Source organism: Cucurbita pepo, chromosome 8 (genome assembly GCF_057944985.1).
Source record: "Cucurbita pepo subsp. pepo isolate OVF chromosome 8, ASM5794498v1, whole genome shotgun sequence".
NCBI classification, from domain to species: Eukaryota; Viridiplantae; Streptophyta; class Magnoliopsida; order Cucurbitales; family Cucurbitaceae; genus Cucurbita; species Cucurbita pepo.
In genome coordinates this window covers 6213270-6231465 of record NC_141805.1, presented here as the reverse complement: position 1 = coordinate 6231465, position 18196 = coordinate 6213270, and the positions used below count along the sequence as shown (strand labels likewise).

Below are 18196 nucleotides of genomic sequence, written 5' to 3'. Positions count from 1 at the left end.
CACTTTTTTACTGCTTTATACACTCTTTTTATTCAATATTCTATTCTAAATCATCATGCCTAATCCATCCCCAAAAAAGTTTCTTAAAACATGGAAAGTTACTCGGTTTCTATAGCACGTGTTTCAACGTCCCGATTTGGGTTTTCCGAATTAGGGTTTCGATTTGAAGCACTTTTTTACTGCTTTATACACTCCATTTCTTCAACGTTCTATTCTAAATCATCATGCCTAATAATTCCCCACAAAAGTTTTGAAAAACATGTACGGTTGCTCGGTTTTTTTAGCACGAGTTTCAAACGTCTCGGTTCGGGGTTTCTGAATTAGGGTTTCGATTTTAAGCACTTTTTTACTGCTTTATACACTCCGTTTCTTCGAAATTCTATTCTAAATCATCATGCCTCGTCATTCCCTAAAAAAGTTTCGAAAAACATGGACAGTTACTTGTTTGAGAATAAGGAGTGATTGATTAGAGATGTAGTGGCAAAGACTTGTTCAATGTCAAAATGAAAGGAAAAAGCTTTGCTTTAAATCCGATGGAGAGAGAGCAGATGACCTTTATATCAAGAGCTAGTGCCACTGAGATTTGGCACAAAAGATTTGGGCACTTTCATCAATGAGGTTTGCTTTAGATGCAGTCAAAGAAGCTGGTAAAAAGACTCGCTGACATTAATGATTACATTCCTCTTTGCCGTGCTTGTAATTTTGGGGAGCAACATAGGCAACCCTTTCCTAAACATTCATGGAGAGCCTCGAAAAAACTGCAGCTGGTTCATACTGATCTTTGTGGTCGTCAACGAACAACATCATTAAATGGTAATCTTTATTACATTGTTTTTATTTATGATCCAACGAGAATGTGTTGGATCTTCTTGCTGAAGCAAAAGCCAGAAGTAGCGGGTGTATTTTGAAATTCAAAGCCAGAGTTGAGAATGAAAGTGCATGCTTGATTCAGACTACCAAATCCACTTTTTAATCTTATTGTATAAAATTGACCTTATATTTAATAAAAATATCAACACATAATATTAATAATAACCCTCTTCCTCGTTTAGAATAGTAAATTCTTATACGACGGTTTAAATATTCTCATAAATTTTTCAAAAGTTCCCATGGACTATGAGATCTCAAGTCAGTTGAAAAAGAGAACGAAACATTTCTTAAAGTAATGTGGAAACATCTCTCACAGACACATTTTAAAACCGTGAGACTAACGGCGATACGTAACGGGCCAAAGTAGATAATCTCTGCTAACGGTGAGCTTAGGCTATTACAAATAGCATCAGAGTCAGACACCGAGCGGTGTGCCAACAAAGACCCTGGCCCCCAAGGGGGTGGATTGTGAGATCTCACGTCAGTTGGAAAGGAGAACGTAGCGTTCATTATAGGAATGTGAAAACCTCTCTCTAACAAACATGTTTTAAAACCGTAAGGCTGACGACAATACATAACGATTCCAAACGGATAATATCTACTAGCGGCGTACTTGGGCTGTTACACTGACATCCATATTTTCATTAAATTGAGGTCTCTACATTTTTCATCAACATTGTCATTTAAAACTTGAGTGTTAATATTACTCTCTTTAATTTTTCGTCATGAAAACTTTGAAGTTAAGGGTTTATTATGATTTCATGCAAGTGACACAGGTGAAACACGATTTGAGGTTTCAAATATATGCATCGTCAAATTTGTAATAAGGCACAAGAATAGATGAACAACGTTGTTCATTTGAAAAAAAAACTACGTACCATTATGTTACATTGCATTGTAATGAAACTATAAAATGATGGTGGAATTCTGAGAAGATTTCCAAACCCATCATAACACGACGTACGACCAAATCGATTATTTAAACACGACATTGAAATGAAAAATTGAAGAAGAAATAAGAAACGGAAATGAAAGGATTTGGTTTCAAGCAGGGCATTGGAAGCCGGAAGGAACCTTCTTTCCACAGTAGTTCAAAAGCAAGCTGAGGTAAACTGAGAGGTCAATCTTTAGACCCAAGGCTCTGGCCTTCACCGCAGTGCAAAGGCACACAGCAGCTTCCAGGTCAACAAGGCCTTGGATTAGGGTGCAGCATGGGGATTTTGGTGGTGAGCCGATCACTAAGTGCACTAGATCGTCCAGCAAGTCGGCGCAGACGCCAAGCTTGAGGGTGTCCCTGGGGCACTTGGGGAGTGATGGTTGCTGCCTTGACGGGGTGGGCTTGTGGGGCTTGGGTGGCGGCGGTGGGCAAGGGACATAGGTGGAGCTGACCATAGTGAAGAAGAGGAGGTTGAGGAGGAGGAGGAGGGCAATGGGTGAAGAGAGCTTGGAAGCCATTGGTGGAGAGATATTGAAGGGTTTGTAGGTTTGTGGGACGGCTTGTGAAGAATTATGAGAATTGTTAGGGTTTTTATAAATGGGGTTTGGGAATTTGTTGTATTTTAAAACAAAAATTCCTTATAAATTGCTGGATATGAAACACCTAACTCTTTCAGTTACTTTATTAAGTTTTGAGGAATTGATTTGAGAGATGGGGTTTTAATTAGTTTGTCTTTTTTAGAGTATTATAAAAATGTCAAATGGCCTACAAACTAGACGAAGTGATGTTCGATAATAAGATATCAAATACTTTTTAAAATAAAATATTGTGGTTTGTAGGGTTGGAAAATAATATTTGATAGAACCCTTCCAGACAAGTGGGTAATAGATGATAATCTAGAGATTATTTTTAGCACAAATAATTTTTACAAATATAATATGGTTTTTTTTTTTAAATATAACTATGAGATTCCACGTCATTTGAAGGAGTAACGAAACTTTTTTTTTTTTTATAAGGGTGTGGAAACCTCTCCCTAGTAAATTGTAAAATTGGCGGCGATATATAATGAGTCAAAGCGGATAAATATATGTTAACAATGAGTTTTGATATATATTGATGTTAGTATGACATAACAGTACAACTTCTAAAACATGACAAGACTAAGATTGTTATTACATGCATGCTTTGAAAATCTTTTAAAGTTTACTTAAGATGAAAATGGTTATAAGATAAAAGATCTCTCAAAAAAAAAAAAAAAAAGACTTTTATTTAGGATCCCAAAAATGAATTTTAAAACATAAATTGGACCGTTAAACTTCCATATAGGCCATAAAGTGTTGTTTGCGAATAAGCAGTGATTGATTAGAGATGTAGTGGCAAAGATGATAAGCGCCTACAATGCTGATTTTTGCAAAGATAGAGGTCCTTCTAGAATCCTTGCAAAACGCTCACAGAGAAAGCTAACTTAACGGATTGATTTCAACCATGAGCTGGTTAGAAGATGAATGACTCTTAGATCGAACTTGGAATCTATGATGGTCACTGTTAGATACCAAGACAATTCACTCCAGAATTAGCTTGATCAAAACTAATTCAATGAATCGGTTAAAACATCAAACCTAGAGCAAGGTATGAAAAAGAATAACACTAAAAGGGTATCAAGAAAACACAAAGGTTTTTTCTGTATTCAACAAAATCCCCCAAACATTAATATTACATGCCTTTAAATAGGCCAAGAAGATAACCATAACAAAATAAAGTTCAGCCACCCACCACTAATAAATGCTAATAAATGCTATTAAATACAAATTGAAGAATATAAGGCAATTCATACAAACTATTAATAAATGCTATTAAATATAAAATGAAGCAAATAAGGCATTAATAATTTCCTTAATTGGTAATTCAACTACCAAAGACAAGTCTTCTAATTACTTTCCAATATCAGCCACTCCATTATCTTCTTGATTTGATATGCTAATGCTATAAAGATTTTTGAGCTCAAAAGTCTATGTTTCAACCGGTACACTAGCTAGCTTTTGAAGATGCAATGTATAGGCCTCTTGAATCTTCTTAACCTTGCTTCTTGTAATCAGTCCTACGGGTACATGCACGTGATCAGTTGTTGGATTCATATCAAAAGACTTGTTCAATGTCAAAATGAAAGGAAAAAGCATTGCTCTAAATCCGATGGAGAGAGAGCAGATGACCTTTATATCAAGAGCTAGTGCCACTGAGATTTGGCAAAAAAGACTTGGGCACTTTCATCATTGAGGTTTGCTTTAGATGCAGTCAAAGAAGATGATAAAAAGACTCGCTAACATTAATGATTACATTCCTCTTTGCCGTGCTTGTAATTTTGGGGAGCAACATAGGCAACCCTTTCCTAAACATTCATGGAGAGCCTCGAAAAAACTGCAGCTGGTTCATACTGATCTTTGTGGTCGTCAACGAACAACATCATTAAATGGTAATCTTTATTACATTGTTTTTATTTATGATCCAACAAGAATGTGTTGGATCTTCTTGCTGAAGCAAAAGCCAGAAGTAGCGGGTGTATTTTGAAATTCAAAGCCAGAGTTGAGAATGAAAGTGCATGCTTGATTCAGACTATAAGATCAGATAATGGCAAGGAGTACACTTCAGAAACTTTTAACATGTTTTGTGAAGAGACTGGAATTGAACATCAATTGGCAGCACTATAAAATCCTCAACAAAATGACATCAGTGAAAGGAGGAATAGATTCATAATGGAGATGATATTTCATCTATTGAAGAGTTTAGAGGACCATAAAGTATCTTGTGCATCGTTCATGTTCTAGGATGATGCACAAATGTGTTTCTCAGTCCTAATGGTGGTGTAATCACACGACATTATGAGAAGAGTATTACTTGAGCATGGCCACATGTATAAAACAATAGGAATTCACCAAGAATTCATGAGGCGAATGAGCTTAGCCTAGCCTCGAAATTGGTCTACATTAAGACAAAGAAGACAGAGAGATTCATCGTAGACTTGGATGAAGGTGTTTGCGTCGACCTAGACTTACTCAGTAAAGCTATTCATTAAGATTTTCTCAACTCGACCAAGGTGACCTCAACCTAAGTAACTTATTTCTAGCTTCGATGGCTTAGGCCTCGACCTTGACTCTAAGATCATCCCTTTGTCATGGCTTTCTAATACTGCATGGGTAACAAATTTTGATTTGTTAACTTATTTGATTCGGTTTGGCGTTTTTATTCACTCATTCCCATTAAGGTTTAGCTTCTCCTTTAGTCTCAAGTTAATGTTTTATGTAACGATTCTAAATTTTTACATACTCAGAGTCGCTACCAAGTCTCATGCTTATCTCTTAAATGCGGAATATAACTCTTAGATACTCATCATAAATAACGGAAAGTTTAAAACACATTCGAACACTTCAAACTACTAGAACACATTGTCGGTCTTACGTGTTCCAAAATATAACGTTGGAATTTAAAATTAAAACAAAACAATTACAAATGAAATAATCTAAATAATGAAATAAAAGCGTCCTGTACTCCTATGACTAGGAATTTAAACATGCAACTACCTTTTGCACGTGCCACAGTATCTATTTCCAATGTCGTCGTCGTCCGTACATGGGCGTCTTCTCTTTACCTGAAAATGATATTTGGCACACGGCTTGAGTATTTCGAAGAATACTCAGTAAGTGACCCACTGTAGGGGTCATGCTGATGCAAACACGTGCAACATGCTCTTGGGATCGAGCTCTAACTCATCTAGGAGTGACGTCCAATCTCGAACAAATTGGATGTGTAGTACTTCTTTACACATGACCCACACGTGCGAGCGTGAATCCTCCGGGTGCTCGCCTGGACCCTCTAATCAAGCTAATCTGTAACGGACGTCTGGAAGTTAGTGGAACCCCATAGTGTCATGAACTATTCAAACTTGATAGTATGGGTAATTATCATAGGTTTAATGTATGGAGCACAATTGCGAGTATGAACTATTTATTGGGCTGTTTTTCTTGAGGCTTCAACTCTACCGTAGAAAGGAGAGACTTAAAATATAAATATATCTAAGAATAGCTTAACAATCCTAACATTTGTGCCGATCAAGGTAGGTCTTAAACAAAGATACTCTAATTTTCCATACGTTAATAACTTCGCCTACGAAATGGCTTTAATGTTGGCTTGGTTGAATGACTTGTATGATGTACGAATGACGAATTTTTCATGATTGTTTGATGCGTTTTGTGTTCTGTTATGTTTATGCAATGATACAAGATGTACTATAATATGATTATGTCATGTTATGGAACTATGTTGTGATATTAATGTTGTATGATGCATGAACCTCCATATATTACACTACATAAACTACGATATCATGTACGTCGTGGTATTATGCACGCTCCTTTCCCTCCATAGCTTCTGGCAACGTGAGTTTAAGCTAGCCCAACAAGTAGACTTAGAGGATACGTATACGAGTCTCCTAGGTGGATCTATGTGTGCATGTGTAGAGAAATCTTACACATTCAACTCTATCCAGACTGAAAAGTAGAGATCGTTGCATGTATTTGCATTTTCCGACCGCAACAGTGTGATTATTTACTGAGTATTTTTTTAAATTATCAAATCAAGTGCTATTTTTTTTAGATGAAGGTAAGACAACCATGTAGGGTCACTATATAGGCTATGAGAATGAAGGTATGATAGTTGCATTTTCTATTCAAGTTATAGCCCTTGGGTTAGAATCAAAATTAGTTACTTAACATTGATGTTTAAAATATGGAAGTCTCCATTTTATGGAAATGTCAATATCAATTGATAATATTGAAAAAAAAAATATATACAACAAAAATACTAATAAATTAAATTAATAATAAAAAACCTATTTTACAATTTTAAATATATTAAAATACTTATCATTGAATCGAGATAAAAGAGGCATATGATGATGTAATTAATATGAAGTATACTGGATAACAATTCAAAAATTATGAAAAGGTGGTAATAAATAATTATTAGAAAAAAAAATTAATTGCCCAGCTTAGTGAACAACAAATTATTCATCGTCTTCTTCAAAATTAAAATTAAAGTTGTTTCTATAAATAATTAAATAAATAAATAAAGAAAAGAAAAAGAAAAATGTAGCAATTATCTCTACAATTTGCTTTTCATTGACCGTGACCGAGAGTATTGACACGGACCATTGTATTCTTTTTTCATTAAAATGTCGATACCTAATATTGTCCACCAAATCCACTTTTTAATCTTATTGTATAAAATTGACCTTAAATTTAATAAAAATATCAACACATAATATTAATAATAACCCTCTTCCTCGTTTAGAATAGTAAATTCTTATACGACGGTTTAAATATTCTCATAAATTTTTCAAAAGTTTCCATGGACTATGAGATCTCACGTCGGTTGGAAAAGAGAACGAAACATTTCTTAAAGTAATGTGGAAACATCTCTCACTGACACATTTTAAAACCGTGAGACTAACGGCGATACATAACGGGCCAAAGTAGATAATCCCTGCTAATAGTGAGCTTAGGCTATTACAAATGGCATCAGAGCCAGACACCGAGCGGTATGCCAATAAAGACGCTGGCCCACAAGGGGGTGGATTGTGAGATCCCACGTCAATTGGAGAGGAGAACGAAGCGTTCTTTATAGGAATGTGAAAACCTTTCCCTAACAAACAAGATTTAAAACCGTAAGGCTGACAGCGATACATAACGATTCCAAACGGATAATATCTACTAGCGGCGTACTTGGGCTGTTACACTGACATCCATATTTTCATTAAATTGAGGTCTCCACATTTTTCATCAACATTGTCATTTAAAACTTGAGTGTTAATATTACTCTCTTTAATTTTTGGTCATGAAAATTTTGAAGTTAAGGGTTTATTATGATTTCATGCAAGTGACACAGGTGAAACAAGATTTGAGGTTCAAACATATGCATCGTCAAATTTGTAATAAGACACAAGAATAGACGAACAACATTGTTCATTTGAAAAAAAAAAAACTACGTACCATTATGTTACATTGCATTGTAATGAAACTATACAAAGATGGTGGAATTCTGAGAAGATTTCCAAACCCATCATAACACGACGTACGACAAAACTGATTATTTAAACACGACATTGAAATGGAAAATTGAAGAAGAAACAAGAAACAGAAATGAAAGGATTTGGTTTCAAGCAGGGCATTGGAAGCCGAACGGAACCTTCTTTCCACAGTAGTTCAAAAGCAAGCTGAGGGAAACTGAGAGGTCAATCTTGAGACCCAAGGCTCTTGCCTTCATCGCAGTGCAAAGGCACACAGCAGCTTCCAGGTCAACAAGGCCTTGGATTAGGGTGCAGCATGGGGATTTTGGTGGTGAGCCGATCACTAAGTGCACTAGATCGTCCAGCAAGTCGGCGCAGACGCCAAGCTTGAGGTTGTCCCTGGGGCACTTGGGGAGTGATGGTTGCTGCCTTGACGGGGTGGGCTTGTGGGGCTTGGGTGGCGGCGGTGGGCAAGGGACATAGGTGGAGCTGACCATAGTGAAGAAGAGGAGGTTGAGAAGGAGGAGGAGGGCAATGGGTGAAAAGAGCTTGGAAGTAATTGGTGGAGAGATATTGAAGGGTTTGTAGGTTTGTGCCATGGCTTGTGAAGAATTATGAGAAGGGTTAGGGTTTTTATAAATGAGGTTTGGGAATTTGTTGTATTTTAAAACAAAAATTCCTTATAAATTGCTGGATATGAAACACCTCATTCTTTCAGTTACTTTATTAAGTTTTGAGGAATTGATTTGAGAGATGGGTTTTTATTTAATTTGTCTTTTTTTAAAGTATTATAAAAATGTCAAATGGCCTACAAACTAGACGAAGTGATGTTCGATAATAAGATATCAAATACTTTTTAAAATAAATTATTGTGGTTTGTATGGTTGGAAAATAATATTTGATAGAACCCTTCTAGACAAGTGGGTAATAGATGATAATCTAGAGATTATTTTTAGCACAAATAATTTTTTACAAATATAATATGGTTTTTTTTTTTTTAAATATAACTAAGAGATTCCACATCATTTTGAAGGAGTAACGAAACATTTTTTTTTTTTTTTTTATAAGAGTGTGGAAACCTCAACCTAGTAAATTGTAAAATTGGCGGCGATATATAATGAGTCAAAGCGGATAAATATATATTAACAATGAGTTTTGATATATATTGATGTTAGTATGACATAACAATACAAGTTCTAAAACATGACAAGACTAAGATTGTTATTACATGCATGCTTTGAAAATCTTTTAAAGTTTACTTAAGATTAAAATTGTTATAAGATAAAAGATCTCTAAAAAAAAAATAGACTTTTATTTAGGATCCCAAAAATGAATTTTAAAACATAAATTGGACTGTTAAACTTGGATATAGGCTATAAAGTGTTGTTTGCGAATAAACATTGATTGATTAGAGATGTAGTGGCAAAGACTTGTTCAATGTCAAAATGAAAGGAAAAAGCTTTGCTCTAAATCCGATGGAGAGAGAGCTGATGACCTTTATATCAAGAGCTAGTGCCACTTGGATTTGTCACAAAAGACTTGGGCACTTTCATCATTTTGGTTTTCTTTAGATGCAGTCAAAGAAGCTAGTAAAAAGACTCGCTGACATTAATGATTACATTCCTCTTTGCCGTGCTTGTAATTTTGGGGAGCAACATAGGCAACCCTTTCCTAAACATTCATGGAGAGCCTCGAAAAAACTGCAGCAGGTTCATACTGATCTTTGTGGTCGTCAACGAACAACATCATTAAATGGTAATTTTTATTACATTGTTTTTATTTATGATCCAACAAGAATGTGTTGGATCTTCTTGCTGAAGCAAAAGCCAGAAGTAGCGGGTGTATTTTGAAATTCAAAGCCAGAGTTGAGAATGAAAGTGCATGCTTGATTCAGACTATAAGATCAGATAATGGCAAGGAGTACACTTCAGAAACTTTTAACATGTTTTGTGAAGAGACTGGAATTGAACATCAATTGGCAGCACTATAAAATCCTCAACAGAATGACATCAGTGAAAGGAGGAATAGATTCATAATGGAGATGATATTTCATCTATTGAAGAGTTTAGAGGACCATAAAGTATCTTGTGCATCGTTCATGTTCTAGGATGATGCACAAATGTGTTTCTCAGTCCTAATGGTGGTGTAATCACACGACATTATGAGAAGAGTATTACTTGAGCATGGCCACATGTATAAAACAATAGGAATTCACCAAGAATACATGAGGCGAATGAGCTTAGCCTAGCCTCGAAATTGGTTAAATGAGCTTAGCCTAGCCTCGAAATTGGTCTACATTAAGACAAAGAAGGCAGAGAGATTCATCGTAGACTTGGATGAAGGTGTTTGCGTCGACCTAGGCTTACTCAGTAAAGCTATTCATTAAGATTTTCTCAACTTGACCAAGGTGGCCTCAACCTAAGTGACTTATTTCTAGCCTCGATGGCTTAGGCCTCGACCTTGACTCTAAGATCATCCCTTTGTCATGGCTTTCTAATACTGCATGTGTAACAAATTTTGATTTGTTAACATATTTGATTCGGTTTGGCATTTGTATTCACTCATTCCCATTAAGGTTAGCTTCTCCTTTAGTCTCAAGTTAATATTTTATGTAACGATCCTAAATTTTTACATACTCAGAGTCGCTACCAAGTCTCATGCTTATCTCTTAAATGCGGAATATAACTCTTAGATATTAATCATAAATAATGGAAAATTTAAAACACATTCAGAACACTTCAAAGTACTAGAACACATTGTCGGTCTTACGTGTTTCAAAATATAACGTTGGAATTTAAAATTAAAACAAAACAATTACAAATGGAATAATCTAAATAATGAAATAAAAGGGTCCTATACTCCTATGACTAAGAATCTAAACAAGCAACTACCTTATGCACGTGCCACAGTATCTATTTCCGATGTCGTCGTCGTCCGTACATGGGCATCTTCTCTTTACCTGAAAAATGATATTTGGCACACGGCTTGAGTATTTCGAAGAATACTCAGTAAGTGACCCACTGTAGGGGTCATGCTGATACAAACACGTGCAACATGCTCTTGGGATCGAGCTCTAAGTCATCTAGGAGTGACCTCCAATCTCGAACAAATTGGATGTGTAGTACTTCTTTACACATGACCCACACGTGCGAGCGTGAATCCTCCGGGCGCTCGCCTGGACCCTCTAATCAAGCTAATCTGTAACGACGTCTGAAAGTTAGCGGAACCCCATAGTGTCATGAACTATTCAAACTTGATAGTATGGGTAATTATCATAGGTTTAATGTATGGAGCACAATTGCTAGTATGAACTATTTATTGGGCTGTTTTTATTGAGGCTTCAACTATACCCTAGAAAGGAGAGATTTAAAATATAAATATATCTAAGAATAGCTTAACAATCCTCACATTTGTGCCGATCAAGGTAGGTCTTAAACAAAGATACTCTAATTTTCCATACGTTAATAACTTCGCCTACGAAATGGCTTTAATGTTGGCTTGGTTGAATGACTTGTATGATGTACGAATGACGAATTTTTCATGATTGTTTGATGCGTTTTGTGTTATGTTATGTTTATGCAATGACACAAGATGTACTATAATATGATTATGTCATTTTATGGAACTATGTTGTGATATTAATGTTGTATGATGCATGAACCTCCATATTTTACACTACATAAACTACGATATCATGTACGTCGTGGTATTATGCACGCTCCTTTTCCTCCATAGCTTCTGCCAACGTGAGTTTAAGCTAGCCCAATAAGTAGACTTAGAGGATACGTATACGAGTCTGCTAGGTGGATCTATGTGTGCATGTGTAGAGAAATATTACACATTCAGCTCTATCCAGACTGAAAAGTAGAGATCGTTGCATGTATTTGCATTTTCGCACCGCAACAGTGTGATTATTTACTGAGTATTTTTTTAAATTATCAAACCAAGTGCTATTTTTTTTAGATGAAGGCAAGACAACCATGTAGGGTCACTATATAGGCTATGAGAATGAGAGTATGATAGTTGCATTTTCTATTCAAGTTATAGCCCTTAGGTTAGATATCAAAATTAGTTACTTAACATTAATGTTTCAAATGTTAATGTTGACAAAAAAATATCGAAGTCTCGATTTTATTGAAATGTCAATATCAATAGATAATTTTGAAAAAAAAAAAATATATAAATCAAAAATACTAATAAATTAAATTAATAAAAAAAAAACCTATTTTACAATTTTAAATATATTAAAATACTTATTATTGACTCGGGATAAAAGAGGCATATGATGATGTAATTAATATGAATTTTAATGGTTAACAATTCAAAAATTATGAAAATGTTGTAATAAATAATTATTGGAAAAAAAAAACTTAATTGCCCAGCTGAGTGCCACGAATTATTCATCATCTTTTTCAAAATTAAAATTAAAGTTGGATCTATAAATAATTAAATAATTAAATAAAGAAAAGAAAAAGAAAAATGTAGCAATTATCTCTACAATTTGCTTTTCATTGACCGAGAGTATTGACACGGACCATTGTATTTTTTTTCATTAGTATGTCGATATCTAATATTGTCAGCAAAATCCACTTTTTAATCATATCGTATAAAATTGACCTTATATTTTATAAAAATATCAACACATAATATTAATAATGACCCTCTTCCTCTTTTAAAATAGTAAATTCTTATGCGACGGTTTAAATATTTTCATAAATTTTTCAACAGTTCCCATGGACTATGAGATCTCACGTCGGTTGAAAAAGAGAACGAAACATTTCTTAAAATAATGTGGAAACATCTCTCACAGACACATTTTAAAACCGTGAGACTAACGGCGATACGTAACGGGCCAAAGTAGATAATCCCTGCTAACGGTGAGCTTAGGCTATTACAAATGGCATTAGAGTCAGACAGCGAGCGGTGTGCCAACAAAGATGCTGGCCCCCAAGGGGGTGGATTGTGAGATCCCACGTTAGTTGGAGAGGAGAACGAAGCATTCTTTATAGGAATGTGAAAACCTCTCCCTAACAAACATGTTTCAGAACACTTCAAACTAATAGAACACATTGTCGGTCTTACTTGTTTCAAAATATAACGTTGGAATTTAAAATTAAAACAAAACAATTAAAAATGGAATAATCTAAATAATGAAATAAAAGCGTCCTATACTCCTATGACTAAGAATTTAAACATGCAACTATATTATTCACGGGCCACAATATCTGTTTCCGATGTCGTCGTCGTCCGTACATGGGTGTCTTGTCTTTACCTGAAAAATGATATTTGGCACACGGCTTGAGTATTTCGAAAAATACTCAATAAGTGACCCACTGTAGGGGTCATGCTGATGCAAACACATGCAACATGCTCTTGGGATCTAGCTCTAGCTCATCTAGGAGTGACCTCCAATTTCGAACAAATTGGATGTGTAGTACTTCTTTACACATGACCCGCACGTGCGAGCGTGAATCCTTCAGGCGCTCGCCTGGACCCTCTAATCAAGCTAATCTATAACGACGTCTGGAAGTCAGCGGAACCCCATAGTGTCATGAACTATTCAAACTTGATAGTTTGTCTTATTATCATAGGTTTAATGTATGGAGCACAATTGCGAGTATGAACTATTTATTGGGATGCTTTTCTTGAGGCTTCATGTAGCGCTCGAGTATTTAAAAAAAAAGGAAAAAAAGAAAAAATAAATTAGGTCACAATAGGGGCAAACCAGTCATGTTGCCCTTATTACTTGAGGGGTCTCTTTTGGCTGAGGCATAATTTGGAAAAGAGAAAAAAAGAGGGAAGAAGATTAAGGTTTTGAGGAAGGAGGAGGAGATCGGATCTGAATGGACGCCGGAGATTCGAGTCCCCAATCTAAACCGTCAATAGTCCGAGGCAAGGTGCTCTGACGAATTGCACCTTCCTATTTCGTCAAAACATCCAAGAACTTCAGGTTAGTCCATGAGTGTCTAGATCGAGAAATCATTAAGATTTTCGTGTGTTAGTGACGTTTTGTGTTGATCCTTGGACTCTTACCCTCAACAGCGCTATCTGGTTAAGTTCTGGAGTGAAGGCGGCCAAGATTGGCATTCGAATCGGAGTTTCAAGAAAACGTGATTTTTGGTAAGAACTCGTATTTTTTTCTCCGAATTCGAACTCAAATAATAAGATCTGTGATTATTAGAAAATTTTAAGAAAATTGTTTCGAAGGAGTAGAATATGAGATCTACAAGATTCGTGAAGAAAATTTGTCGAATCGGATTACGAATTGGAAGATAAAAAAGTTGAAAGAAAATAGATCGAAACGTGAAGAGACCTGGAAAATGAAAAAAAAACGCAGGAGAGAGGGTGGAGGCCGCCACGCGTCGGTCAGCAACGGAGGAGAGCGGCGGAATCGATGATCGACACGTGTCGATCACCGGCTGGTGAGGCACGACCTCACCCGGCAGGACACGCGTCACGCGCGCAGACCTGGTCGGCCCGACCCGCACCGCACGTGAAGTGCCCGACCCGGTGCCTCTGACCTGCACCTACGCGGGGAGGAGCGCGTGGGGCACGTGCGCGTAGTGACCCTCTATGGCACGTGTGGGGGCGCGTGAGGCACCGATTTTCTTCCCGTTCGGTCTCTGTTTGCTTGTTTTCCGATCCGATTTTGATGCTGACCCTATTATTATGTGAATTAGGACTCGTGAAAGAAATTTCAGATTTGTTGAAATCCATTCCGTCAAGAAAACTCGAACTCGGGAAGGCACGCGTCAACCAAGTAAGTAGCCATTTGGATTCCCACGAGCAGTACTTGTAGGAACCGTTAGGAACAAGCATGCATGCTACCACCTATGAAATTAGCTAGCCGGACTTAGCATAATAGTATAGAAACTGCGAATATGAGATGATTATGGAAAGCTAGATACGAAATGTGTATTAAATCTGTTTTGATTGAGACTCTGATAATGTATGTATGCATGAGGAGGTTAGGAAACTTGTGAAATCTACGCTCCGGGTAAAGATGGACGTTATCTTCCCGTTAAGCATGTTTGTTAATATTGCATGAACTGCTGCGTGTTAACTCTTATGCATGATGATTGCTTGTGTATCTTTCTTGATGAATAGGAAGAAATTATGAGCTTAGATTAGGGTGCTTGTGACTAAGTAGGCTAGATGAGACCCTTGATTTGTGCCGATCAAGGTAGGTCTTAAACAAAGTACTCTAATTTTCAATACGTTAATAACTTCGCCTACGAAATGGCTTTAATGTTGGCTTGGTTGAATGACTTGTATGATGTACGAAAAACGAATTTTTCATGATTGTTTGATGCGTTTTGTGTTATGTTATGTTTATGCAATGATACAAGATGTACTATAATATGATTATGTCATGTTATGGAACTATGTTGTGATATTAATTTTGTATGATGCATGAACCTCCATATATTACACTACATAAACTACGATATCATGTACGTCGTGGTATTATGCACGCTCCTTTCCCTCCATAGCTTCTGGCAACGTGAGTTTAAGCTAGCCCAACAAGTAGACTTAGAGGATACGTATACGAGTCTACTAGGTGGATCTATGTGTGCATGTGTAGAGAAATATTACACATTCAACTCTATCCAGACTGAAAAGTAGAGATCGTTGCATGTATTTGCATTTTCCGCTCACAACAGTGTGATTATTTACTGAGTATTTTTTTAAATTATCAAATCAAGTGCTATTTTTTTTAGATGAAGGCAAGACAACCATGTTGGGTCACTATATAGGCTATGAGAATGAAGGTATGATAGTTGCATTTTCTATTCAAGTTATAGCCCTTAGGTTAGATATCAAAATTAGTTACTTAACATTAATGTTTAAAATATGGAAGTCTCGATTTTATGGAAATGTTAATATCAATAGATAATTTTGAAAAAAAAATATATACAACAAAAATACTAATAAATTAAATTAATTAAAAAAAAAACCTATTTTACAATTTTAAATATATTAAAATAATTATCATTGACTCGAGATAAAAGAGGCATATGATGATGTAATTAATATGAATTATAATGGATAACAATTCAAAAATTATGAAAAGGTTGTAATAAATAATTATTAGAAAAAAAAAATTAATTACCCAGCTTAGTGAACCACTAATTATTCATTGTCTTTTTCAAAATTAAAATTAAAGTTGTTTCTATAAATAATTAAATAAATAAATAAAGAAAAGAAAAAGAAAAATGTAGCAATTATCTCTACAATTTGCTTTTCATTGACCGTGACCGAGAGTATTGACACGGACCATTGTATTCTTTTTTCATTAATATGTCGATATCTAATATTGTCCACCAAATCCACTTTTTAATCATATTGTATAAAATTGACCTTATATTTAATAAAAATATCAACACATAATATTAATAATAACCCTCTTCCTCGTTTAGAATAGTAAATTCTTAAACGACGGTTTAAATATTCTCATAAATTTTTCAAAAGTTCCCATGGACTATGAGATCTCATGTCGGTTGAAAAAGAGAACGAAACATTTCTTAAAGTAATGTGGAAACATCTCTCACAGACACATTTTAAAACCGTGAGACTAACGGCGATACGTAAGGGGCCAAAGTAGATAATCTCTGCTAACGGTGAGCTTAGGCTATTACAAATGGCATCAGAGTCAGACACCGAGCGGTGTGCCAATAAAGACGCTGGCCCCCAAGGGGGTGGATTGTGAGATCTCACGTCAGTTGGAGAGGAGAACGTAGTGTTCATTATAGGAATGTGAAAACCTCTCCCTAACAAACATGTTTTAAAACCGTAAGGCTGACGGCGATACATAACGATTACAAAAGGATAATATCTACTAGCGGCGTACTTGGGCTGTTACACTGACATCCATATTTTCATTAAATTGAGGTCTCTACATTTTTCATCAACATTGTCATTTAAAACTTGAGTGTTAATATTACTCTCTTTAATTTTTGGTCATGAAAATTTTGAAGTTAAGGGTTTATTATGATTTCATGCAAGTAACACAAGTGAAACAAGATTTGAGGTTTCAAACATATGCATCGTCAAATTTGTAATAAGACACAAAAATAGACGAAAAACGTTGTTGATATGAACCAAGAGACATCAATCATACAATATACTTCAATGAAGATGTGAAGAAAAGGTTGTCAAAATTATCAAAAGATGTTTCAATTCATGCTACATTGAAGAAGAATGAAGTTTGATTGTTGTAAATTTTGGGTGGGTTACAATTTAGAGTTATTGTATTTTAAGACTTTTTATTTTAATTTCGGTTACATTTACATCATGGCTAATTATGGTCATTAAGTATGAATGTTACAACTCTTGGACTGACTTTAGTAGTTTCATTTTGAGGCTATATAAAGTCATGTATGTTGTATTTGTAAGCAGACTTGGAAAATATATTAAAAGGAGCATTTGTGCTTTTCTTTAGCCAATGGCTAAGTTTCTTTGCAATTCTATGTAGTTTAGATTGCATGTAGAATCATTCAAGCTCGACATGATCAATCTTGCTTGTGGAGTGATTCGAATCTCAAACAAGTGTTTGAGATATTTGATCAACAAGAGTCATTCAAGCTAGACATGATCGATCTTGCTTGTGGAGTGATTCGAATCTCAATCAAGTGTTCTTGCCTTGAGATATTCGATCAACAAGGTAATCCGAATCTTATTCCCCTTGTATTGATTCATTATCTTATCATTTGGTATCAGAGCTTCAGGCTCAAGATCGGATATATGTTTCCTTTGCGTTTGTTTTTTATCTTTTTAGTTTTTAATCGATCGAGAATAAAAAAAAATCCAATCTGGGCTCCACTAAAAAATTTGAGAGGTGAGAATGAGAGCTTCATTTGTGTAAATGAGTGCAAACAGAGTGGCCTAAAATTCCTTGAGCATATACTCTTGAGAGAGTGTTGTGAGGTCTGTCGTATTTCCATAACTTATTTTTTGCAGCAAAGTTACACAAATAGATTCGAGGACGAATCCTCTTGAAGAAGTGGAGAATGATATGAACCAAGAGACATCAATCATACAATATACTTCAATGAAGATGTGAAGAAACGGTTGTCAAAATTATCAAAAGATGTTTCAATTCATGCTACATTGAAGAAGAATGAAGTTTGATTGTTGTAAATTTTGGGTGGGTTACAATTTAGAGTTATTGTATTTTAAGACTTTTTATTTTAATTTCGGTTACATTTACATCATGGCTAATTATGGTCATTAAGTATGAATGTTACAACTCTTGGACTGACTTTAGTAGTTTCATTTTGAGGCTATATAAAGTCATGTATGTTGTATTTGTAAGCAGACTTGGAAAATAT

General features: G+C 35.4%; 1 pseudogene; it reads right to left on the bottom strand.

Moving 5' to 3' along the window:
* Positions 1–1914: 1914 nt before the first annotated feature.
* On the bottom strand, positions 1915–2325 carry LOC147791432 (14 kDa proline-rich protein DC2.15 pseudogene; annotated as a pseudogene).
* Positions 2326–18196: the final 15871 nt, after the last annotated feature.